Source organism: Papio anubis, chromosome 14 (genome assembly GCF_008728515.1).
Source record: "Papio anubis isolate 15944 chromosome 14, Panubis1.0, whole genome shotgun sequence".
Taxonomy (NCBI): domain Eukaryota; kingdom Metazoa; phylum Chordata; class Mammalia; order Primates; family Cercopithecidae; genus Papio; species Papio anubis.
Window position 1 is genome coordinate 7100996 of NC_044989.1, and position 27180 is coordinate 7128175.

Below are 27180 nucleotides of genomic sequence, written 5' to 3' on the forward strand. Positions count from 1 at the left end.
ACATTCCAGCTACCTTATCCGATGATACAGAAACCAACTTCAAATTGTAGCTGGTAGATTACCAACCATTGTAGCTGGTAGATTACCAACCAGCCACTTGTATGTTTCTACTGAGCAAGAAAAAGAATACACATCACTATTCCTAAATATTTACTTTGTTAATTTATTAAATCCTTATAGTCTGTAAGCTTCTGTAAGATGAGAAACAAAATGATACCCCAAAGAGAAAAATGTAAGTAAATACAATATAGCTGACAATTCAGTTTTCATTTATAAATATGTATGATCAGTGTGTTCATCTGTAGGTAATGAATATTAGATTTTAAAAAATGAAGAACTGCATTAGGGTATATAATGTCTGCCTCAGAATGGAGATATATGAGTTTTAGATGAGATTCTGAGCATCAGATACACTTGTGATAGTCTGTACTTTTTTTTTTTTTTTTTTTTTGAGACGGAGTCTTGCTCTGTCCCCCAGGCTGGAGTGCAGTGGCACAATCTCGGCTCACTGCAAGCTCCGCCTCCCAGTCTGTACTTTAATTGAGATGCCATATAAACACCTTTGAACGTAAAGTTGTCTAATATTCATTATATGTCAAAAATAGATGGGGCAATGTAGTATCACATCTCACTGGGAATCAACACCGGAAAATTGAAGAGCAAATGCTTCACAAACACATACAATTCCTGGTTTAGAAGCAACTTGACTTCCTTTATTTAAAAACAAATTTTAAGTAAAAATAATTTCAAACATTTCCATTGGGTAAGAGAACGGATGATTCACGTAGCCTGTTTTCAATGGAATACCCACATTTTTCAGTGGGGTGAATATCAAGAAGTTTTTCCCGCTGAAACGGGATTATATAGTTTTGATGTCTGTAGCTCTTCGAAGGGAAACCATCTAAATGCAAGAGGAAGGGTGTGTACTGTAGCAGAGTAGTTTTGTGTGCAGCTTCTCAGAGGGCATGGACACAGGTGTCTGTATTTGGGCCAGGTGGCTCCACCCTTCCAGAGACAGCTGATTACCAAGGTTTGCACCCACACAAATTTGTATCTGTCAAGCTAAGTGGCAAACAAGAATGGATCAGATGGGGTTGAGCCCTGGAGTTTTAAGATAAGGCAGGGTTACTGCCATGGCAGCTCAAGACACATCTGAGCAAATGCTGTGGAAAGCAAGAGTGAAGAGCCCTGGGGAGAAGCTGGAAGCCAGAGAGGGAAAATAAAGAAAGATGCCGTGGAACATCCGTGGAAAACTGCGTCATCCTGGAGAAAGGTGGAGTTACGCAGAGGAGTGTGTTCTGTGGGATTCTTCTGATGTTACCATAAGCTGGCTCCCTTTCCTTAACCCTGAGTTTATGCTAGTTTGAGTTGGTACCTATATTTTTGATAAATGTCCTTGACTGAGACACACATAAATAATAGGCAAACTTTTAAAAGAAAGAGAAACAAAAAATATTGATCGCAAGAGTCTCTCCAGGAAAGAAAGTAAGCGTGGGCTTCTGTCAGAGGCAGCAGCTACTGAGATCGAAAAACATTCCATTAATTTTGGATATGCCATTAGACACTTACATACCTATCATGAGAGTGTTAGAAATGGGATCAGAGCTTAATATGACTTTACAAAGAGCTGCTTCTTCCAGCTTATCATTAAGCAAGATAAACATCACCATTGACAAATACCAAAGATCTATGTTTCGCATAAAAGTCAAAGCCTTCTTACTGTATCCCTGGATTCATCCTATCTTTCTAAAGGGGAAACTATTAAGGAATACATATAAACCTGGAAAAACAATGCCTCTGGAAAAAATCTACATAATAAAATAGTGAGTATTGATTTGGGGATGACAGAAGAACTGATTGTCCAACTAAAGAACAAATTCTGTAGGGAAGGGTATTACAGAAACATTTTGCATCACAGCTAAATCAAAGCATTAAAGAAACTAAGATCTGGTTTTGCTTCCATTCCTCCCAGTCACTGCATCTTTCTATAATCTTGAACTTGCCTAATTTAAATATGATTTTGCTTATATCTGCTGAGATACTGACACACAAGGCTCTAACACAGAGCTGATGCTGTTAAATCATATTCAGGCCGTGCAGTATGACTCAGCATGTTAAGTTGTCCTGTAACACCAGTCACTGCTTTACCTAGTATCTATAGTGGTTATTCACGCATTCATCCATTTATTCAAAAATTGTATTAATCATCTACTATGTGCCAACTAATTGGCTAGGTACTGGAAACACCACAGCAAATGGGAGGACATTCTTGACCTCAGGAAGCTAATAGGAGAAAGTGAGTTACAGAGAAGGCTACAGGATTTTACGGTAGTAAGTCCAACATGCTGTAAGCACACTGAGGAAGGAAATTTAATACAGTCTCAGGAGTCTGAAAGGGGTTCTGGGAGGAAGTCACTTTTCAGCAAAATCCTGAATGTAAATACAATTTCCACAGCTGAAAGCTGGGTAGAAGAAAAATAGAAATAATACACTTGATCTTAGCTAAAAGGCTGAGAATAAATGAAAAATAAAAATAATAAAAGGAAAATTTTATTGATGCTTTATTATGTCCAAGACTCTGCAAAGCACTTAACAAGCATTATTTTACTTAATTGTCATCATAGTCGTAGGAGGTACATACTATTCCAATGGATGAAAAAAGAAAGTAAGAAGACAGCGAGAGATTCCTAATTAGAATTACTCAACAACAAAATGAGCAGCTTTTAGAAATAGCGAGTTTCCACTTTTTGTAAGTAGTCAGACAGTGGTTAAATAACTAACAACCAAAACAGATTGAAACACTGGGTGGGGGATCGTACTTTATCAGATGTTTCTAAGGGCTCTTCCAACCCTGAAATATTCTGATATTGAAAATGTGTCCTAGAAGATTTATATAGCAGGATATTTATTATGATAATGTACTTGGATGATGACTGATATTGTTATAATGTGCTAAGATCTGATTAATCTGAGTAATAATAATATGTTTTGGCAACAAAATAAGATTGCAGAATTTGTAAACATTTATTATTTCAACCAATAAATTTCTATCCCCTGAGGACAGAGGATTGTAATGATTTTGACCCACGGAGCCCATATGGTTATAATGAGCTCATATTCATTACGTATATATTCAAAAAAAATGTTTATTGATTGATAGCACAATCATTTGGATTTTAATAGTAGCAGTAATAATAGCAATAATATCCTATATTCAGTTGTCCAAACTTGTCACAACAGTAAGATTTTCGTGTTTCTTTTTCTTTTATCATATACTCACTAAACATTAGACTAAATTCGAGGGTCAAGTCTAAATTCTCCGTATCAAAAACCCAAGTGTATTAATCAGGGTTCTCTAGAGGGACAAGACTAATAGGATAGATGTATATATGAAGGGGAGTTTACTAGGAGACTTGACTCACATGATCACGAGGTTTAGAGCCACAACAGGCTGTCTGCAAGCTGAGGAGCAAGGAAGCCAGTCCGAGTCCCGAAACCTCAAAAGTAGGGACGCCAACAGTGCAAACTTCAGTCTTTGGCTGAAGGCTTGAGAGCCCCTGGCAAACCCTTCGTGTAAATCCAGGAGTCCAAAAGCTGAAGAACTTGGAGTCTGATGTTCCGAGTCCCGAAACCTCAAAAGTAGGGACGCCAACAGTGCAAACTTCAGTCTTTGGCTGAAGACTTGAGAGCCCCTGGCAAACCCTTCGTGTAAATCCAGGAGTCCAAAAGCTGAAGAAGCTTGGAGCACAGGGGAAAGATGGAGGCCAGAAGACTCAGCCAATCTTGTCTTTCCATCTTCTTCTGCCTGCTTTTATTCTGGCCGCACTGGTAGCTGATTAGATTGTGCCCACCTGGATTGAGGGCGGGTCTGCCTTTCTCAGTCCACTGACTCAAGTGTTAATCTTTGGCAACACCCTCACAGACACACCCAGGAACAATGCTTTGCATCCTTTAATTCAATCAAATCTATACTCAATATTAACCACCACAAGCCCACGTCCTGTCAACTTGAACCCATGCACGTCTCCTGAAATCATACATAATCTTCAAATAAAGACAATAATAAGGTCATAATGATGCCTAATATAATACAGCCATCCTTCATACAACCGGAAACACACCAATCCCCAACCCAAATGCTATTACATAAAGTTAACAACACGTAAATGCTGACAGGAAGTCAATATATCTTATGTCACATGATAAAGAAAAAAGAAAGGAAATAAAATGAAAGTGTTTTCTTAGTACAAGTGTATATATGCACAAATATTCTTAACAAAATAAGGAGGAAATACTCCTGACAATTACAGTCCTTGTTTCTGCAACTGGTCACGTGGTCGTAGCTGGTATTGATGACTACCTTCTTCTACTACCTATTCTGTATTCGCTTTACCTTCAGCAAGCACCTCAGCAGGTCATTTTTTTTTTTAACCTGGTGAAGTGCCCCAAATCTTTATTTCTGAAGGGTCTGGGTGATTTGTAGTTCTGCCTGAATTGGGCTGTTATAGTTTCCCATTGGGCTGTTATTCTCTTAATAACAGGGCACGGTAATACTAAGAGATGCCCTAATGGATCTCCTGTATTCCACACATACTCTTCCTTATCTCCATTGTGGAGTAGTAGATTGATTTCATCTTGCTATTGCAGGTCAGTCACCCCAGCCAACACTGTATCTCCCTTCTTTGCCTGTTGACTTAGAGGCAGGAGGAGCCCAAAGTGTCCAGGTGGCAATCTTAACTTCTGGTTTAATGGAATTGTTGTGTCTCCTGGTGGCAGCATTTCTCCCACTGGAACTAAGACCTCTAGGCTAGCAGGACATAATGTCATAGGCACAGGAAGCAAAAATCGTGCTATTGGGTCACTAGGGGTGATGGGGAGTGGTGCCACTTCCAATTTCACCCCTTGATTCCTGGACCTATGAATCCTGGCTATGGGAGAAATAGTACCATATATTGGACACTGATTCAGAGCATACACAGCCTTCTGGAGAAGTTTTCCTCAGCCCTGCAAAGTATTATCACCTGCTTGGCATTGTAATTGTGACTTCAAAAGGCCATTCTGCTGTTCTGTTAATCCAGCTGCTTCAGGATGATGGGGAACATGGTAAGACCAGTGAATTCCATAAGCACGAGCCCACTGCTACACTTCTTTAGCCATAAAGTGAGTGCCTTGGACAGAGACAATGCTGTGTGGAATACCATGATGGTGGATAAGGCGTTCTGTCAGTCCACAGACAGTAGTCTTGGCAAAAGCATTGCATGCAGGATAGGCAAACAGATATGTGGAGTAAGTGTCTATTCCAGTGAGGACAAACCTCTGCCCTTTCCATGATGGAAGAGATCCAATATAATCAACCCTCCACCAAGTAGCTGGCTGATCACCCCGAGGAATGATGCAGTATTGAGGACTCAGTGTTAATCTCTGCTGCTGGCAAATTGGGGACTCAGCAGTGGTGTAGCCAGGTCAGCCTTGGTGAGTGGCAGTCCATGTTGCTGAGCCCATGAATAACTTTCATCACTGCCACCATGGCCACTTTGTTCATGGGCCCATTGGGCAGTGACAGGGGTGGCATGGGAAGGAGCCTGAGTGGTGTCCACAGAATGAGTCTTTCTGTCCAATTGATTATTAAAATCCTCCTCTGCTGAGGTCACATGTTGGTGAGGACTCACATGAGATACAAATATCCTCTCGGTTTTTGACCATTCAGAGAAGCCCATCCACATACCTCTTCCCCAAATTTCTTTATCACCAATTTTCCGACCATGCTTCTTTCAGGGCCCTGACCACCCAGCCAAACCATTGGTTACAACCCATGAATCAGTATATAATCGCACATCTGGCCATTTCTCCTTCCAAGCAAAGTGCACAACGAGGTGCACTGCTCGAAGTTCTGCCCACTGGGAAGATTTCCCGTCGTCACTGTCCTTCAGGGATGTCCTAGAAAGGGGCTGTAGTGTGGCAGCTGTCGATTTTCAGGGGATGCCTGCATACTGTGCAGAGTCACCTGTAAACCAGGCCCTTGTCTTCTCTTCCTCTGTCAACTGACTATAGGGAACTTCCCATGAGGCCATCGGTGCAGGCAGGGGAAAGAAGTCAGGTGGCAGGTTTTTGACCCATGGAGTCTCTATGGTAATAATGAGCTCCTCCTCATTATGTATGTGTTCAGAAAAAAATATGTTTATTGATTGATAGCACAAGCATTTGGATTTTAATAGTAGCTGTAATAATAGCAATAATGTCCTATATTCAGCTATTCAAACTTGTCACAACAGTAAGATTTTCATGTTTCTCTTTGTCTTGTCATAAACTCATTAAACATTAAACTGAACTAAAGGGTCAAGTCTAAATTCTCCATATTTAAAACCCAAGAAATTAACAGCATATATACTATTATTAAGAAATTTACATTTATTTATCATAAAACTTTAACTATAGGGTGCTAAATTATAAACTGTATTTAAAAGAAAGTGCCTAGATTTTCTATACAAAGCTGTTTATTTCTTGCTTTTACCTGAGAGGGAGAATATGACTGGGTGACTTTAAAATCGCTGCATTCAGGGATCAAAGAAGATTTATAGAAAACTTTGGGAATTGAAGTACATGTGCACAGAATGAAGAAAAATTCATTATGTATTTATAAGCCAAAACTAGCAAATAAACCAACTTTAAAATATAAAAATTGAAAACTTTAAAGAAAATCTTAGGTCCACAGTAAGACTAAGTTGAGTATGAATCTTCAGTCTTGATAAGAAGAAGCTGTCAGACTCTGTCATTTATTCTATGGTTTACTGAAACCCTTAATTGACTGGGTTGCATATTTTGGAAGAGGGAAGGTAGAACTTCTCAAGATCTCTTCTGCCATATTTCCTCTATTCAGAGATGAGAAGGTTTTTTTCATATTTTAGTAACTCTGAAATTGGGGTGCCTGTTATAATTGATACTATTAGAAAATATTGTGTCATTATATAATTAGTAGCATTTTTATTAGTGGTACACAAAACATGTACAGAATTCATACATGGCATTATAGATTTGTTCAAAAATATTATATCCTATAATTCTGACTTCTACTTTACTTATCTAGTTTACTTCGATTTATCTTTCATTTCAAATAAAAATATTCTCTTGTATCTTATCTCTTCCCTTTCACATTTGTGTTCTATTTCTAGATGTTACCTTCAAATGGCTTTCCCTTTTCCTAAGTGCTGTAGCAGGAACGGACCACTGGCCATTGGGGGTTCACACTCCTCTCCCCAAGTGTGCAGGTGTTTCTGAGAAGCAGCTTCCCAGCCAAGGACTGCCTGCATAGAGGTGAGCCCGTATGACTAGGTTTGGCCAATGGGGTTTGAGGAGAAGTAAGGTGGGTTACACCCGGCTGTAAGGGATTACAAGGTGAGAATGGCTCCATCCTGTCTTTCTGAGACCCTGGGTTAGCAGAACCAACATGCAAAAGTGGCCTGGACACATGAATTAGTGCATGGAAGGCCACCTGTCAAACACCTGCATTGCATTTTTACAAGAAGCAAACATACATTGCAATTTTGCTGAACCACTTTGATTTGAGTGGGGAGTTGTTACCACAGCCCAGCTCTTCTAGAAGAAAGGAGATGCTGGCATCGTTTTGGTTTGTTACCAACTCTTTCTGTCTTATTCTACACTGCTTTATATCACTTTAGACAGTTTTTAAATAAAATATCCTCTCTGTTTAGAGAAGTATGGTGAGGTAAATATGGTCTTAAATGTTGATACTTAAAGAAATAGTTTTCCAAAGTTGTTTCCATATTCTTATAGTAAATTAAACAGTGTTGTGTATTGACATTTTATGTCTCTTCTTAAAAATGGTTAATTGGTAATACAAATGACACTTCATATTTATTTCTGAATTGTTTGTGTATATTTGAGGGTCTTATTTTTCGTTTGGTACTTTGACGTGTTTGAAGCCTATGTTTCTAGTGCATGCTTCTTTCGGAATTTAGACTCCACCCGTTTCTCACTAATACCACAGCATATTTTATTTTCCATTCCCTGTAGCATCACAATTATATGACACACTCTAAGTATTTCAGAGCAAGAATGCCTGGGTGAACCCTGGACTTACTCAGTGGATAGCGACAGCAATTTAAAAATATTTCATAGAATTACAATATTAAGTTGAATAGGTAGATAGACTCCTAGAAATCTTTTAGTTTCATCACCATGTTGAGCTGGCCTTAAAATAGACTTATAGAATGGTAGCTGTCTTTCTAAATCATAGAGATAATTGTATTCACAAAATTCTCTCCAGTTATTTGCAAAACACACAAAGAAAATACATGACGAAATATGGTTTCACTGTGTGTTAAGTAATATAGAAAACAGGTTAGGGCAGAAATTAAACATTTAAAATAAATCAGAGTTAGTTTATAAATATGTATGTCATTAATGTTTATTCGATTGCCAGAAATATGCTAGAAATGCGATTTTAATCTGCTTAGCAGTCAGTATAGGAGGAAGCATTATTTACTACAATGTTTGAGAATGCTGATAAGATACAATTTAGTTCATGAGAAGTGCAGATTTTCCTGGTGATAATCTATGAAATATATTTCTCTTAGGAGTTGCTGTAATTTGAACACAATCTGGTATAGTGGGCATGCCCCCAACCCCAACAACTTTTCAACTATGAATACCATAGGGTAATTTCATAGGGTAATTACTGTCAATGTATATTATAAAACCCTTCTATTTGGGTAACTACTTAACATTCTGGCCTTTTCAATAACCCATACATCTAGTTATCTGTTACACCAAAGTTCCGATACCCACTCCAGACTTTGTTGCCCCCTGGAGCCATGAGTCTGCAATCATAAATTAATTAGCTCATTCTGTTTCTCCAAATTCCTCTACTTCCTGATGACATTCGACAAGTGCCTACACAATACTTCAATTTCTATCTGAAACACCAGTCCATAGATAGGAATATTTCTCCCCAACCCCCAATTTCGCCACATCTATCTTTTTCTCTTTAGCTTAACTTGCTTGGTTTATCCCCCAACAACTCTCTTTATCAACATATTCAACGTTTGACTCTTTATCCCATCCCTCACTCCTGGAAAATATGAAACCCGGATACATCTCACTGGCTCCCTCTTCATGACTGCACTTGGGAATTGAGAGCTCTGGAGAATCACCCATGATCGTGTCCAGGGACCTGTGGACATGAGAAGCACCAGCCCTCCTCTTGCCATCAGACGTGCAAGTAGCTTTTGACTTGTCAACAGCCCAGTCTCTGCCCATGGTCCAGTGGGGCTGCCTCAAACATTCTCCTTCTCTTTTTCTTCCTCCTCTCCTCCCCATCCCATCAGTCACCAGAGAACCTCACCAGTCACTGAGCAAAGTTAACCAGTGTGAATGCTTCCAATTTTCTGCACAAATTCTACAAATGTAAAGCTCTTGAAACTAAATCTTACTCCAATTTCCCCTAATTTACTGGGAGAGACATTCCCGGACGTGTGTCCAGCTGGTGCCTCTGCGTGCCTCTGGGTGGCGTGTGCCCCACCTTCTCAGACGCTATACTTTCTCCAGTATCCTTTGTGACTCAAATCTTCAATTGCCTCCTCTAATGACTTTGTCTCACCTGCTCTCAAACTGGATACATTTTTTTTTTTCCATATGAAAGCTAAACTCAGATCACTGTCTTCTGTCAATTTTTTTATCTCTCTTCCCTACACCACAAACCCCAGATTCTAGTTGTGGCCATTCATATTCTTTCAAAATCCGGACTCTTGACCTCCAGGTCATGGCATTTGGTTCTTGAATCTGTGATTATTTTCCTTGACTGTTAACATGTCCACAGCATTCCACTTTGCATTCACTTCCCACAGAAATCTTTCGGGCTTTTTCTGGAGAGTTCCCCAAGTATAGTGGATATGTGTGACCACAGCACCTGTTCCTTCATTCCCCACTTTATTGTCATTTCTTCCTTAATTATGTTTTCCCTTCTCAATTATATGGTACAAGAAGGCAGGAATAAGTTCCATTTTGCTATTCCCAATGCAGAGCAAGGTATCTGGTACAGATAGACCTTCGACAGCTGTGTGTTATATGAAGGAATAAATAATTAAGTTTGGCTGCTTTTCCAGGATATGTGATTTCTTACTTTAGGGAGAATCTCATATCCTTCAGCTCCACCCAAAGTATATTTTGGAAACTGAAGAATGTGAAAACAGTCAGCCATAACTATTCACCAGCCTCATTGCTGCTGGAGAGATAAAGTGTTCAAGATCTGAGGCCCACTTCACAATGCCATCTGAATTTGCCAAAGCGTATCAGAACTGCAAGATTTTGTGGTATCACAGACTCTGTTCTTTTTCTTTGGCAAGAGGAAGTTCGTATTCAGTCTATTCATTTTTACCTTGTCTGCAATGCATAATCGGATGAGCACAGACACACTGCAATACAAAGATGTGTAATGCACGTGTAGTTTTCTCTCTCTGCAAGTTAGAGATGCTCCATTTGGTTCACACTCTTCTCAAATTTGTTGTGTGCATCTCTTTGTAACTCAGTTAATTGAGTACCATCATCAGACCAACTGTGAGGGGACTCTGAGTGCCCTGTTACAGGGCCTCATTCTGTCCGAGGCCAGAGACTGTTCTCATGACCAGTTTCACCGTCTGTGACCTGAAGGAACAGATTAAGCAGAATGTACTTCTATTTGTTTCTTTCATATTTACAGATGAGCCTAATAACAAGTGTTTAGTATGACAGTGGTTCAAGTGAATTGTGGAGAAAATGTATGATGACTCTACATAATGAAAACAATAAGTATAAGGAGAGAGAATTTATTTGTATATTATGCATAAGTAAATATAAGTTGTTACATATAGGACAATGTGTCTATGTTCAGATGTGTATATTTAAACCAACAGACACATGTATATAGCACTTAACATGGCACCTGGAACATACATGTCACATTAATATTTGGAATCTCCATCAATATTAAGCCCCAGCAAACTAAAACACTTACTCATAGATTAGGAAATTCAATACTGGTAAAATGTCAATTTTCACTAAATGATTTATTGATTCAATGCAAATGAAATTAAAATCCCAAATGACTCTTGTGGAAACAGATAAGAATTCTAGAATTTGTATTGAAAACTCAAAAGACTTCAGTGTAGATAGGACAAAATGGAGGACTTTATTTAAATTCAACACTTACTATAAAGCTACTACAAACAAGACAATCTTAAGTTAAAAAGACATATAGACTAGTAGAAAAAAGAAGGAGAGTCTATAAATAAAACCATTTATATATGGCTAATTGATTTTCAACAAAGGGGAAAAAGATTTAAATGGATAATGGATAGATTTTTTCAATAAATTGAGTTGAAAAAATGAGATATTCATATGAAAATAAATAATCCTCACCTCTAACCATATGGTATACATAGAAAATTCAAACAAAATGAATCAGTCAATTAAATGGAAAAGTAAAAACTGTAATACTTCTCTAGGAAATATAAAAAGCAAACTTCCCTGACTGGGGTTTGGCAAAATTTGTTAGCTAAGACACAATAAGCAATAACCATTAAAGAAAAAATGATAAAGCACATCTCATCAAAATGTAAAATTTCTGCTTTTAAAAAGGCACCTTAAGAAAATGAAAAGACAAGCCACATAGTGGCAGGAAATATCAGCAATGCACATTTGACAAAGGACTTGTATCCAGAATACGTAGCATAAAAAACCCTTGCAAGTCAATAACAAGGAGACAAACAACCCAATTAAAAAAATTAAACAGGCACTAATTTATATATTAAAAAGGTGTATGAATCATCAATAAACACATGAATAACTAGTAGACACCATGAATCATTAAAGAAATTAAAATTAAAATCACAATGAGATATAGCTGCGTAGTCACTTGAAGCTAAAACGTCAGTAAGACTGATAGTACCAAGTGTTAGATGAACCAAGGGATCTGTCATTCACTATTGATGAGAATATAAAGTTATTACAATCACTTTGGAAACTAACAGCAATTTCTCATAAAGTTAATCAGAAACTTACCACATGATGCAACAATTTCATTCCTAGGTATTTACACACGAGAAGTGAAAATGCATATTCACACAAAGACATGCACACAAATGTTCCTAACGGCTTTGTTCACTATAGTCTATAATTGGAAACAACTCAGATGTTTATCAACTTGTCTATTGATAAACAAGATGCAATATATGAATACAATGGATTATTCAGTGATTAAAAGGAATGAAACTCTATTAAATGAGCATGAGTGAATCTCAGAAATATGATACTGAAAAAAAGAAGCCAGACTAAAGAAAAAGTACATACCATATAATTCCAATTATATGAAATCTAGACTAATTCAATCTATATTGCTAGAAAACATGTCAGTGGTGTGTTGGGAGAGGGGTGGGTTCTGGGTGAGAATTGATGGAAAGAGTACAAGGAAAATTGTTGGCATGGTAGAAGTATTGTCTATCTTGATCATGATTGTTGTATGTACCCATAACACTTACTTAACTGTATACTTAAAATACATTTTATTGATTGCAAATTATGCCTCAGTATGTCTGATTAATTAAAAAAACAAAACAAAACAAAAACTCCTTGATCCACTCTTTTCACATCCTCACCAATAAGAATGATGTATTTTTCACCCTTATGGCCGACCCGGCAGTGGAATTTGTATTCTATTTAGCAGTTATTTTTTATTTTTAAAATTGGTTGATTTATTGATGTTCCCTCATTTAGATAATAAACTTCTGGACACTTAGAGCTGCTTCATTTATTGTTGTATCTTCAGTGCCCAGTAAAATGACTGGCCCCGGGTGGATCCTACATAAACGCATGTTGAATTGAATACAGGTACATCAGTATTTGTTGAGCTGTTAAAATGGGATAGATCCTATCTTGGACAGGCAAGCTATGAGAAAAGATGGATAGCCACGCAGTCTAGAGTCAGATCCATAGTTCCTTTTTATGGTTGGAAGAACCTCTCTGACCAGCAGCAGGAACTTGGCAGGGAGCACTCTGTGAGGAGCCAGAGGGCCCAGTTTGTTGAGGTCTGCAGTGTATCAGGATGATGACCAGGTGAGACTGTGGCCTGAAAATCTGGCATGGAAAGGACCAGAGAAGTCATATCATGCTAGAAGTTAGAATAGGAAATAAAATGACTAGTTCCTTACTGCAAACCAGGAACGACCTCAGTGATTTACAGCCACATCTCATGTACCCTCACATCATCTCTGCCAAAAGTAGAGACTAGCAGGAAACTTGACCAATCTTGTAAGGAGAGACACAGGTTGAGTAGCAGTTGAGAGGTGGTCTGAGTTTTGGGAGTCTTCCCAAAGCCTGCAAGCAGATTGTCTTTGGCCCAAGCTGAATCCAAGTGAACAAAAATTTCAAAGCCAGAGCCATTGGCTGTCTAGAAGCAGCACAGAGGGGTGTACTCAGAGGCCTAGTTATACTACTTATGTTTTCTGGGCCAACCCATAGGTCCTTACCAGAGGTAATGAGCAAGAAGAAAGCTAGGCATCAGCGATTATCAAGATTGCTGTAAATCTGTTCCACCTTCTTAACCTCTGTGGCACAGAGGGCTGTGTTTATGACATTGATCCTGCATTTTGTTCCCCTCTCAGGAGAGTCATGATAAGATAATGACACACATGTCAACTGGCGTGTGTGAAACTGGCAATCAGAGGATTAAACTTGGGAGTGTCTTTGGGAAATTCTCAAAATACTACCATGGGTTGTCTGAGCTCTGCCAATTCTACCTCCTAAAAGCTCATCTTCCATCTGTCCCTTCTCTCCCAACCTCCGGTGCCAGCACCCTGGTACGAGTCTTCAGTCCTTGCTTTGTTACTGCAGGTGCCTCATTACTGGCCTTCTTGCTCTAATGTGATGCCTTTTCATCCATTTTCAGTTAATTTGAAGTAATTTACTCAAATCCTAAAACTTACGGAGAGACTGCCCTGATTGATAATCTCAGATGGTTTTCTGGTAGACCTCTATAGGAAAAAGTTCTAAGTGTTGGGTCCCAGGAACGTTTTGCAACATGGCTCCAAGTTAGTTTCTCAAGCGTCTTCCACTCTTAGCATTTGGTGTTCCTCCCACTTGGAGTCAATCAATCCTTGTCTCTCTGCTTCTCTCTCTCATTTTGATCATTTTAGAGTGTACAGTTCAGTGCCATTGATTATATTCACATTATCGTGCAAGCATCACCACCATGTATCTCTAGAACTCTCCCGTCTTCCAAGTGAAACTCTATACCCATTAGACAATGGCTTCCCATCCTCCCTTACCCCCAGCTCCTGGCAGCCATGATTCTAGTTTCTTTCTCAGTGATTTTGACAACTCTAGGTACACCATGTAAGTGGAATCACTCACTATTTGTCCTTTTGTGTCTGCTTATTTCACTGGGCCTAATGTCTTCAAGGTTGATCATGCCGTCGCATGTGCCAGAATGTCCTTTCTTTTTAAGGACGGATAACATTCTATTGTCTTTATATATTTTGTCTGTGTATCAGTGTATGGACATTTAGTTTGTTTTTACCTTTTGATTAATAGAAAAATTTCTGCTATAAACATTGATATACAAATATCTGTTAGAGTCCCTGCTTCTAAGCTTTTTAGGTTGTATAACCAGAAGTAGAATTGTTAGATCATATGGTAAATCAATATTTAACTTTTTGAGAAATCACCAACATGTTTTTCAAAGTAGCTTTACATTTTAGATTCCCACCAACAATGAAAAAGGGTTCCAATTTCTCCATGTTTTTGCTAGCACTTATTATTTTCTTTGTCTTCTATTTGTTTTTGTATATTTGCTACTTCACCAAATGGATGTAAAGTAATATAATATCTTATTGTGGTTTTGATTTGCATTTTTTAATGCCTAGTGATATTGAACATCTTTTCATGTGCTTATTGGTAATTTGTATATCTTTTTTGGAGAAAAGTTTATTCAATACATTTGCCCTTTGCCCTGGTTTTAATCAGGTTTTGTTGTTGTTGAGGAGTTCTTTGTATATTTTGAGTTTTAATTCTGTTTACAGATATAGTATTTTCAAAATTCTTTTCCCCATTCTCTGGGTTGCCTTTTCACTTGGTTGATAGTGAAACTTGATGCATAAAAGTTAATTTAGGTGAAGTAATATTTATCTATTTTGTCTTTTATTGCCTATGCTTTTGGCATTATATTCAATAAATCATCGCCAAATCCAGTATCATGAAGCTTTTCTCTACATTCTCTTCTAAAACTTTTCTAGTTTTCATTCTTATGTTTAAGTCTTTGATCCATTTTGAGCTCATTTTTGCATATGATGTAACGTAAGGGTCCAACTTCATTCGTTTGCTTGTGGATATCCAGTTTTGCCAATATCATTTGTCAAAAAGACTGTTCTTTCCCCAAAGGTAACGGTCATGGCACACCCTTGTCAAGAGTCATTTGACCATATATGTGAGGATTTATTTCTGGGTCTCACTCTTTTTGAATCTAATGCTTTGTTATCCTATAATATTTAAGTAAATGTTACATTTTCTATAAAATTTTCTCTAGTTCTCTTGTTTAGGGTTATTTGATATCCCTTGAATTATGTTTTTCTTAAATGTTGAATATAGGTCTTTTAGTCTATTCAGTATCTTTACCTTTAGGGCTAGGAATGTGTTTTATGTTTAACCCTCTGTGATTTTTAATTTTAGATGTGAATCTATAGGATGGGGATAAGGGTTACTTACCCATACGGCTGGCAAAGCATTATTCTGGGTATATGTGTGAGGATGTTTCTGGCAAAGGTTAACATTGGAATTGGTGGACGGGGTAAAGAAGGTCAGCCTTCACCAATGTAAATGGGCATCCTCTAATCTGTTGAAAGCCCAGATAGAGTACGAAGAAGGAAGAAGGGAGAATTTGTTGTTGTCTCTTCTGGAATTGGTACATTTATCTTAACACCTTCAGGCATGGTGCGGACTCCTGGAGATTAGGAGCCAGTTTGCCTTCCAATTTGGAGCCCTTGGCCTTGGACAGAATTACTGCCAGTTTCCACATCCGTTTCTCTGCTTGCAGACTGCTTATCATGAGACTATGGCCTCTATAATTGCATGAGACAATTCCCTAATAGATCATACAATATATAAACACCATCTCTATCTATCGCTCTGCTCTATCTATCTATCTATCTATCTATCTATCTATCATCTCTATCTATCATCTATCTATATCTATCTATCTAATCTATCTATCCTATCTATCTTATATATTTATCTATCATCTATCTATCTTACATCTTTTTGTGGATGAGAGTTCTTTTCCTTACAAAAATAAAACATGCATTTAAATCTATTTCTATCTTTAAATAAAAGCAGCAGGTTAGTTTTCTGTCTTCTCTTTTCCTTCTCTTTCCCTTTCTTTCTTTTAAAGCTATTTCTTTATTCAGTATCCTACTAGCTTTTGGCTAGATTCCCACCAACATGTTTGGACAGAATTTTAAAAGCATTTTTGCTTCAAAAGTTTCTATTTTTTAAAGGTCTGTAGGTACATCAGCAAAATATGTGCACAGAAAAATGTCACTATGTTTATTTAGCCGCACACATGACCTTTTATTCAGTCATTTCTGAGCTGAGATAAGAGACAAAAGATTGCTTATGACAAATTCAACCCCATAGAAATTAAGATAGAGAAATGGGGAAGCACTGTCACCATTTTGACAGAATTCTCACTGAAATAAAAGTAAAAAGACAACAGGAAATTAATAGAGCTAACCATAATGATTATGAACTGGGTCTGTGTTTTAGAGCACATCACATACTTGGCTGCCCTGTAATCTTGCCATTGCCACTCCCTTATCCCTTTACTCTGATTTTCCTATCATCTTAGACCCAGCCCTCTTTCATGAACCTTGTCTGGCTCTCTCCACCATCCTCCAGACAGAGGTATTCTCCCCTCCTGTATGACTCCCTTGTACTTCGCATCAGTCAGAATTCTTGGGTGCAAATGACAGGTAAGCTGAATAGGTATCTGAAGCAAAAATAGATACTTGCAACAGAAAAGGAATTTATTAAAAGAATTCAGTGTCACTAAAAAAATCAACAGACTGTCTAGACAGAGAACCAGCTAGGAAAGCGGGCAACCAAGAACACAATGGAAAATTCAGCCAAGCTCATACCACTCTGCACTTCCATACAGAAGAAATGCTCTGGACCTGGATTAAATATGAGACCCACAACTTACTAACTATGTGTCCATGAATGGGGATCTGTACTCCCTCTAAATCTCCTTTTCCTAATTTACAAAATGGGCTAATCCTCACCTTCCAGAGTCTTTGCAAGGATAAATTATATTGAACAATAGGCATCTCTGAAAAAACCTAGCTCTGCATCTGGCATGTTACAGGTACTTAAATCTCTGTATCTTCCCTGCAAAGATTTTCAACCCAAGAATGACTGACATCTTGTAACAGGCATTTGCCATCTTAAGGTTGTTCAGTATCTGAAAGGCAGCACAGATGTAAATTTTTCTATATTGTGTTATCTACTACACTGGGGAGTGATTCTACCTTTGTGGGCTCCCACTGAAAATAAACTTGGAAAGGGAAGAAACCACATCCCTGGGGAGCAGCACATCCTTTTTGGCAACTCACTGACTATCGGCATCAACACTGGGATGATGGAACCGCATGGAATAGCGATGAAAATAGCAGGGCATCACTTTAGTTCAGGGACACCTCCCTCATCTCCCTGCCTTATTTCCAGGGAGCAAGTGATCATTTCTATGGAAGCTTCCAGGTTGAGGATTTCCAGCTCAGAAACCTAGAGAGATTGTACTGCATCCATCATGAATCAGTGGGCGGGGGTGCCATAATAACTCAGTACCATTTTCCTGACTCCAATTTTGATGAAGAGAGTGACTTTTGAACTAGTTCTATTATTGTGCTTTGGGCAGGTGCTTTTTTTAAATCTTTTTCTTTTTTCCTTTTTTTTCCCTCTCCTCTCTTACATTCCTCTCCCTTTGAAACACATGTATTATCAGCATTGCTGTTGACTAATAGTCACTAAACACACCATTGTTCTTAACTGAGCTTGGCATTTCACTATAGAAATTTTCAAAAATAAATTCCCGAAAATTTAACAATGACGAAGAAATAAGCCTCAGCTTCTGAGAGTGATGCTCACCAATTTTGTTTCCATTTTTTCCTCTTTGTTTTCATTCTGATGCCAGTGCAATTTTCATCTCCTTCTGAGCACTCCCTATTGAAAAGCTAAGTGTTTCAAATAGCATGGGCAAGATTCAATGCACTGCTCTACACCCCAGCAAGTCGAGGACACACCATCTGACCATTAGCACCCCGCTGGGCCTCCAAAGGCCTGTTTTGCCTCAGCCGAATGTCATTTCAGCCAGTAACAATTATTTACTCCTGGAAAAAATTTGCTAAGGGACATGGAGCCAACTGGTGCTTTTGATTTCAAGGCCTGCTTGGTTATTCCTAAATTTCAGCTTGGGAAAGAAATTTGCAATTACCTCTCGAGAACATGCCATTTCACAGGAATTGTAATGGCATTTCACTGTGAGAAGAGAGTGTGTTTTATTGTAAGATGCGCCACCAGGTTTCTCATCAAGCAAATGGCTTTTCTCAGACTCAATTTACCTTGGATGGTGCAAAATTCACTAATTTTCCAAATCTCAGTCTTTTCATCATGTATAAGTTATGCTAAATTTATAGCTCTCTTATCTGCACATAAGACATTTTAAAAAGAGTGCACATTTCCAATCTTCCATAATGTCAAAAATCCTTCCTAGTAAAACAAAAGTTACTTTTCCCCTGAAGCCTCAAAGCACTCTATCTACAGCTTTGTTAAAGTGTTTATCTTGTCTGCATTGCGTTTTCATTTATTTGCGAACATATTTTACCTCTCCTACTGTCAGCAGGATTTCTTAGGGGCTGGAAGTATAGTCCACCCAACATTATCTTGCACAATGCACAGTGTGAGGTACTGGTTATTGATAGAGTATTCTACATACATTTGAGGCTGTTTATTTAATATGAAGAGGTCAAACACTAACAAGACTCAGTAGATTTCAGATATTTTACATAGTTCTTTCTTAACACTGGTCTTAGATCTGTCTCATCTTATTACTATGAAATATCCCTTGTGAGCAGATTAATCCCTGTGTCTCACAATTGTCACCAGCAAGGTGAGAATAATATCCACCAATCTGAGGTGCTGCGAGAATGCAGTATGAAGTAGAGTAGGAGAGTGCTTGGAAAACTCAAAAGCAGTGCACACTCTAAGATATCTTTATGATTATACCATTGTACTGCCTAGGAATACCCAATTTTCCTATGGTTGCAGCTCAGTTGTCATGAAATGGGATTATTCTAAAGAAGAAAAGAGAAAACCAAACAGGGATATGTGTGGAAATAGCAGTAACTGAATAAACCATAGGCAATGCAGTGACCTGACAACAGAGCAGAGGTGACACCAGAAACAGCTAGGCACGCGTGAAAGGTCACTTGAAGGACTCAACGGTTACTAACAAAAACAAGCACTCCAGCAGCCTAGAGTCCCACTGATGACTGAGGTATGGGCACAGGAGTTAATCTTGAAACCATGAGTACTCTTTCCTAGATCAACTCTGTTTAAACCTGCTTACCTTGTAGTATCATAATGAAAGTTCAATATCCTAATTAATAAGAAACATTTTTTGGAAACTCTTAATTGCCAGACAAGTATTAGGAGGTTTAAGATTATGAACATTACTGCATGAAAGGCTGGTCTGTTTTCATGGCAGCATATCGACAGTGTCGATCAGTTCAACTTTCCAATACTCAGGTTTTCGGTTTCCCCTGAGTCCATTGCTTTCTATCAATAGATCTCTGAGAATAAATTAGCAGCTATGCAGAATTCTGACGTGTAAGACAAACAGAGACTGTTGACATCAGCTATATTTAGGAAAAGGCCCAGCATCAGACCCTTTGATAAGATAGGGCACTTCTTCCCAAGAAATGCCCAAGCCAAATCTGTCTGCCTCTGTGATCTTATGGGCTTAGAGCCTCTCTTTAAGATGCTCTGTCTTTCAGTGTGCATTTTCTTTTCTGGACATAAGCCTAGACACGTGATCTCAGAGTAACCACCTCTGTGTTTCTACTTTCATGTTACGCCACCAGCAAAGTTTACTAAATCCACTCTTTGTCTATGACACCAGCCCTCTCCTTCGTGGTTTCCATTCTGCAAAATTTTTATCATGGCTGCCAGATTTGCTATAGCCATCAGATGTGTCTGTGCCTCATTAATCTTTCTTAGCCAAACATATTTTTTTTAAAACTTATTTGACCAGATATAAAAGTATATTTGCAAATATCCCAAGTGTAAATTGCCAAGCCTTGAGTGGCCCACAGTGATATCTTTGCAGTTCTTATAACTTACAAAAATAAATCCCTAAGGCTTGGAATAAACTGAAATTACTCTTGATATATTGTATCTCCACTATGCTATTCGAGATTCTCATTCTAATCCCAAAGCATCCATTGTGTATATAAATATATCTGCATTGTGTTTCTCTTTCTCCACCACATTTCCAGAAAAGAATAATGTTCCCAAACTGATTTGTCTGTAAATAAAGGACGGCAAACTCAAACACAATGCATAGTGCTGCAGTTGCTGGATTTGTGGCCATGATGCACTGTTCAATCAGCAGAAATTGAGAAGTTGTTCATTTCTCTATGTTGTCATTGATATGTGAAAGGCTGTATATTGGCAGACAGGGGGCTGAGCTCAAAATGGTCAGATTGGCCCTACCTAAAGCAGAGTAAAAGGCTGTTCACAAACCAACTGGAGTTTTAGCTCAGTTCAAATATAGGCTAATAGTAGGCTATTAGTAATGCAAATTACCCTCAACTTTCCAAAGCTCTTCAAAGCATAGTGGCAATCAATGAGTTTTCTAACAGGACTAATTCATGAAACTTGAACTAGGAGCACACAGAAATGATAAAGACTAATTAAAATAAAGAAAAGTTTTAAAATCACAGTTTTGGGATGTTAAGCAAGGTTGTTGAAGCAAATAATGAATCAGAAAAGGCAAAAAAATCAGTGACTTCAAATGGGCACAACTCATTAAAATAAGCCTTTAAAATAAAGGTAAAAAGAATATAAGGTAACATAGCTGCATATAAAGACGATTTTGCAAAAAAATAGCTTTATCAAAATGTGGATAAGAGAACATGCAAATATCTTGCATAGGTACAAATTGGAGGCCCAGTGGATATTAACTGCATGATTCTGTTTCTTCTTAACATATGGGTTGGGTCTTGGATGTCTGGTCTGTCCTGCTCATCTGATGTTTGCTTTTTTCTTTTAATGACTAAACTTTAGTTTTTAAAGATATAACCCCTGTCCTCATAGACCCACACAACCTCCCCTACTGTCAACATCCCATGCCATAGCAGTACACTTTTTATAATTGGTGAACCTACATTGACACATCATTATCACCCAAAGTCCATAGTTTACATGGGGGCTTCTGGTGAGGTACATTCTGTGGGTTTTCACAAATGCATAAATGATACCTGTTATCATTACAATATCATACAAAATGGTTTAATTGCCTTAAAAATTCCCTGGTTATTCATCCCTCTACTCTCACCTGCCATACAGTATCTGTAATCACTGACCTTTCACTGTCTCCATAGCCATCCTTTTCCAGGATGTGGGATAGTTGGAATCACACTATATGCTCTTTTTGGATTGGCTTCTTTAACTTAGTAATACACATTTAAGTTCCCTTCCTGTCTTTTCGTGACTTCTAGCTCATTTACTTTTAGCACTAAATAATATTTCGTTGTCTGCTTATACCAGAGTTTACCCATTCACCTACTGAGAGAAATCTTGGTTTCTTTCACATTTTGGCAATTGTGAATAAAAGTGCTATAAACTTCTGTGTGCAGGTTTTTGTGTGGATATAAGTAAGTATTCAGCTCTTCTGAGTAAATACCAAAGAGCCCGATTGCTGGATCGTATGGTATGAGTACGTTTAGCTTTTATGAGAAACTGTGAAAATGTCTTCCAAAGAGGCTTTACCATCTTGTGTTCCCACCAGCAATGAATGAGAGTTCCTGTTGCTCCACATCCTTGCCAGCATGTAGTGTTGTCAGCGTTCTGGATTTTAGCCATTCTAATATGTGTGCTGTGATATCGTGTTGTTGTTTAATTTGTTGTCAAGAACAACCTCCCAGTAGTGGTATGACATTCTCTTGTCATCCACATTGGTGTCATGGTCTTCTTTTTCTTTAGAAAAGAATCCATCTGTTCTGTTCTGAGTGCAATATGTAATACTTTACTTTTTGGGAAAAGATATTTGTGACTCTCCAATAGTTTTTTTAAAGAGAAAAGTCAAATATAAGTAAAAGAGACAAACAATCTCAAGTGAAATAAAGTGGATTTGACTGTCTGACACTGGCTTCAACATGACACTCAAAGTAAACAATTTTTCAGTCAATTTTTTGTTAGACCAAGATGCAATATTTGAACTAATGTTATTTTTCAGGTTACAGCATAACCACAGCCATGATCTCTGCTTATTTTACTGAGAAGAGATTAATGGTGCTTAAGGATGTCTTTTGTTTCCATATCCAGAAACCAAGAAGTGCAAGTTGAAGATATTGTTGTTGTTGCTGCTGCTGATGCCACTGTTGTTATTACTATTTTGGCAAGTTCTCATATAATGCTTTGTCAAGTTCTCCTAATTAACTTATTTCAACTTCAGTTTCTCGTCATTAAAATGGGGATATTTCCAACTATGTGGGGTTGCTGTAGAAATTCAATTAGACAATCCAAATACAAGCATGTATCACATTGTTTGAAAATGAGACACATTTTTGAATATACAAAAACAAAGGATTTTCTTCAGGGTCATTGCCACAGATGATTACTTTAAAAAATGAAGATACATAAATGTCTCACATGTTTTGAAATATAAATGATTGTGAATTGAAAAGAGTTGGTAATTTTCTGTCTGAATCAAACACATAAATTCTTGCATAATTTTAGTTTTCTGTATTTCGAAAAGGAGTTGCTTAGATTATGTTTTTCTCTAGGAGTGAATTTTTGTTTGGGTGCAATCTCTTCTACTAGTCCTATGTGTCGGTGAAACCCAGTGTTAGATTCAATATTGACTAGGAAAGGAAGAAAAAGAAAGATAGCAGATAATAGCTGCATAAGTGAGGTTGATTTTGCTGCAAGTAAAAGCACTTTAATAAAAATGTATGGGACAATATTATAACAAAATGTATAGGACAATTTATTATCTCACATGCCAAGGAATCTGGAGGTAGAACAGAAATACAGATGCTTAGTTCATTGGTTCAAAAATGTCATCAGTGTAATAGAACTTCCCAAATTTATTTGATGCTCTTCTTAGAATATTGGGTCTTGCCTGTAAATTTGTTTAGATATAGATCCAAAAAACTTGTCAAGGTCATTTAACGATATCATAAAGCTGGGTGTGGGGTAATTTCTTCTCAAATATCTCTTTGCATCAGTAAAGAAAAGGTTACTCACAAAAGCACATATTATATTTATATGTGTATATATATATTCTTCTAATTTAAAAGCATGTGGTCAGACAGAGGGCTTTTATTTTATATATATTTTTAAACTATATTGAGATTTTCATCCTAACATGTGCACTTACAAATATTTTATATAGGCTTGAGTAAAATACATATTCTGTAGTTGGGGGTATGCACATCCACTTACATGCATATGCTAGATCATATTTATTAATTATACTGTTCAAATGCTTTCATTCTTGCTATTTATTTTCCCAGCTCGAGCTATCAAGCTGACACATCTGAGAAAAGATTATTAAAACATTTTTCTATGATTTATATTTTTCCCATTTATCCTTAAGATTTGGTCATATAATTTTCTTTAGAGTATTGCAGCATAAAAAATGTATATGACATATAAATATGTATTTACAGTTATGTTTTAATCCATGTATTAGTAGTTTGTTTATATAAAAGTGTCTGAATTGTGATTACATAACCCAAGGATATTTACTTTGTATTTGAACTATTCTAATCAAAAGTCAGCATCATGAGATTGCAAAAATGGCACGGCCACTTTAAAAGGCAGTTTGGCAGTTTCTTATAAAACTAAACATATTCTTACTATATAATCAGCCAATTTTACTCCTTTGAATTTACTCTATTGATGTAAAAGCTTAGTTCCTCTTACAAACCTGCATGTGGATATTTATATCAGCTCTATTCATAAATGCTAAAACTTGAAAGCAACCAAGATGTCCTTCAGTAGGAGAATTTATAAATAAATTATGGTATACCCAGAAAATGAAATAGTATTTGGCACTTAAATGACATGGGCTATTAAGCCATAGAAAGACCTGGTGGAACCTTAAATCCATATGGTAAGTGAAAGAAGTGAGTCTGAAAATGATACCTACTATCTTTTCCAACTACCTGACATTTTGGAAAAGAAAGGACTGTGAAGACAATGAAAACATTAGTAGTTGTCAGGGGTTACAGGAGAGGGAGGGATGAAAAGGCAGAACACAGAAGGATTGTGGGGCAATGACACTCTTCTGTAGGATACTACAATGGTGGAGATGTGTCATTATACATTTGTCAGAGCCCAGAGAGTGCATAGCTATGGATTTTGGGTGATAATGATATGTCAAGGCAGGTTCATTGATTGTAACAAATATACTGCCATGGTGAGGGATATCAATAGTTGGGGAGGTTGTATGTGTGTGGAGGAGTGGGAGCAGGGAGTATGTGGGAACTCTGCATTTAATGCTAACTTTTTCCATGAACCTACGTAAAACTGCTCTAAAAAATAAATTATGTCCTTTAAAAAAGAAAAAAAGCCAACATCAAAGTGGTTACTCTAAGTAGATTGAATTGGGTTCAAGGTGTGTAGATTGGCCTGGAGTTATACAGGTCCTTCCACCCTTGCATAAGGGTACTCTTTTGGTATATGAATCTAGCAAGACCGATAGTCCACATTCTTAAGAATTATACCTTATTGGAGTGTCCCTGCATCTTCCCACTGATAGATGAGTTTGATCACCTGGCTCCAATAGGTTGACTGAATTCTGCCATTAAGTGTGTGGCTTCCATTTCCTGTAAACTTCCTCTACAAGATGCTGTCAGTGCATTTAAAGAACAGAAAGTTTACAGGGCATATTTTATGATTTGGTACTTTTTTTTTTTTTTTTTTTTTTGAGATGGAGTTTTGCTCTTGTTGCCCAAGCTGGAGTGCAATGGTGTGGTCTCGGCTCACCACAACATCTGCCTTCTGGGTTCAAGTGATTCTCATGCCTCAGCCCCCTGAGTAGCTGAAATTACAGGTGCCCATCACCGTGTCTGGCTAATTTTTTGTTTTTCACCATGTTGGTCAGACTGGTCTTGAACTCCTGACCTCAGATGATCTACCTGCCTCGGCTTCCCGAAGTGCTGGGATTACAGGTGTGAGCCACCGCACCCCACTAATTTTTGTATTTCTAGTAGAGATGGGGTTTTACCATGTTGGCCAGGCTGATCTCGAACTCTTGACCTCAGGTGGTCCACCTGCCTTGGCCTCCCAAAGTGCTGGAATTACAGGCATAAGCCACCTCCCTCAGCTGGTACCTTCTTATTAATAATGATGAAACAGCTGGAAGAATTTGGTTGAGACTATTTTTCATTGCAATGTCCCACCTGGTGGAAAGTTTGCCAGGAAGGAAGCTTGCAGTATTCACCTTCCTCTAATTTTTGGAGACCACCAATATTTACCTCAGAAAAGCAAATCATGTGAATAATCATATTCACTTTGGTCAGACTGCAAAGTGTGACTTGTATTTTATTCTTTATAACGTTATGTTATTATGTTACCGAAGTTCATGATTTTAAAAATCGTATTCATTACTCTTTTATGATCTAATTGTGTCTTTCCTAATATCTATCAATACTTTCTGCCTCAAATTCTATTTTCTTCAATATCAGTATAATCACTTTCACAATTTTATTTTATTTTATTTTTGCTTATTGGTTTTCTGGAGAAACATTTTTATACTTTATTTTCAATCTTTCCATATGTTTTATTTTACCCATCTCTGGTGAGCTCTACATTTAAAAAGTTCTCTAATTGGTATAGCTAGAGTTACTTCCACCATATTCTTTTGTAATTCTTTAGTGTGCATGCAATTTTTACTGTTTTTTCTTTATATTCTTTCTGTACTCCTTTGGATGAATATATATTGTGTATATATGTTAATATATATTATATATACATATATAAAATCCCTTCATGCATACCTCATCCCCACTTCTTAGAAGCTTTATATAATATTTCTATTATTGCAGTAATTATACCTGAACATTTAATTAAATACCAATTATGCTTTTTTTTTAACATGATCAATTTACTTGTTATTTATATCCTCATGCCAATCATATAACGACTTCTGCTGATAGTCACCAATTATCTTTATCATCAACATTGTCATTTCTCTTAATTGTTAAAGATTTTATTCGATCTTTTTATAACCTACTATTAATTACAATCAGTATATAACCAAATTTGTCAACGTATTTACCAGTTTCTGTGTTCATTTTAAGGGTCATATTTCCCCCCCCCTCTTATTTTTGTTTTGTTTTGTTTTGTTTTTTTGCTTTGGTATGTACTTGAATGCTTCTTTCAGAGAGGATCAGTATTGGGGAGCAAATTTTGTACCTCTGAGAAAGGTTCTCTTTTCACATATCTTTGAATGATGATTTATCTGAATATAGAATTCCAGGTTTGCTTTCATTATGTAGTAAACTCAGCCATCAAATTATATTATTATATTCTAGAATGTATTGATCTTGTCAAGAAGTCTGGTGTCAGTACAATTTTCTTTTCCTTTTCTTTGAAGAAGTGTGTTTTTTCTCTCTGACACTTTTAAGATTGTGTTTTTATTCTTAATTTTATAGAATTTTAATATAGTGTGTCCAGATATGTATTTATTTATATTTTTCCTGCTAGGTACTAGTTATGTCTTTAATTGGAGCATTCATGAAATATTCTAACTTATCGCTAAAATTATTTTTTGCGAGTTGCTCCTGAACTGTTTCCTGTACAAATATCCTAAATATGTCTTCTGTCTTAAATGAAGTTCATATTTTTCTATCT

The 27180-nt window shown here is 37.2% G+C and overlaps 1 long non-coding RNA gene across 3 annotated transcripts in view; it reads left to right on the forward strand.

Moving 5' to 3' along the window:
- The window catches only part of LOC110741009, a 52288-nt gene that overhangs the window by 4488 nt on the left and 20620 nt on the right, over window positions 1-27180 (forward strand). For all 3 annotated transcript variants that reach the window (XR_002516493.2, XR_002516492.2, XR_002516491.2), the window contains exon 2: window positions 7170-7311. This is a non-coding gene — a long non-coding RNA (uncharacterized LOC110741009). The remainder of the gene's footprint in view (window positions 1-7169; window positions 7312-27180) is intronic.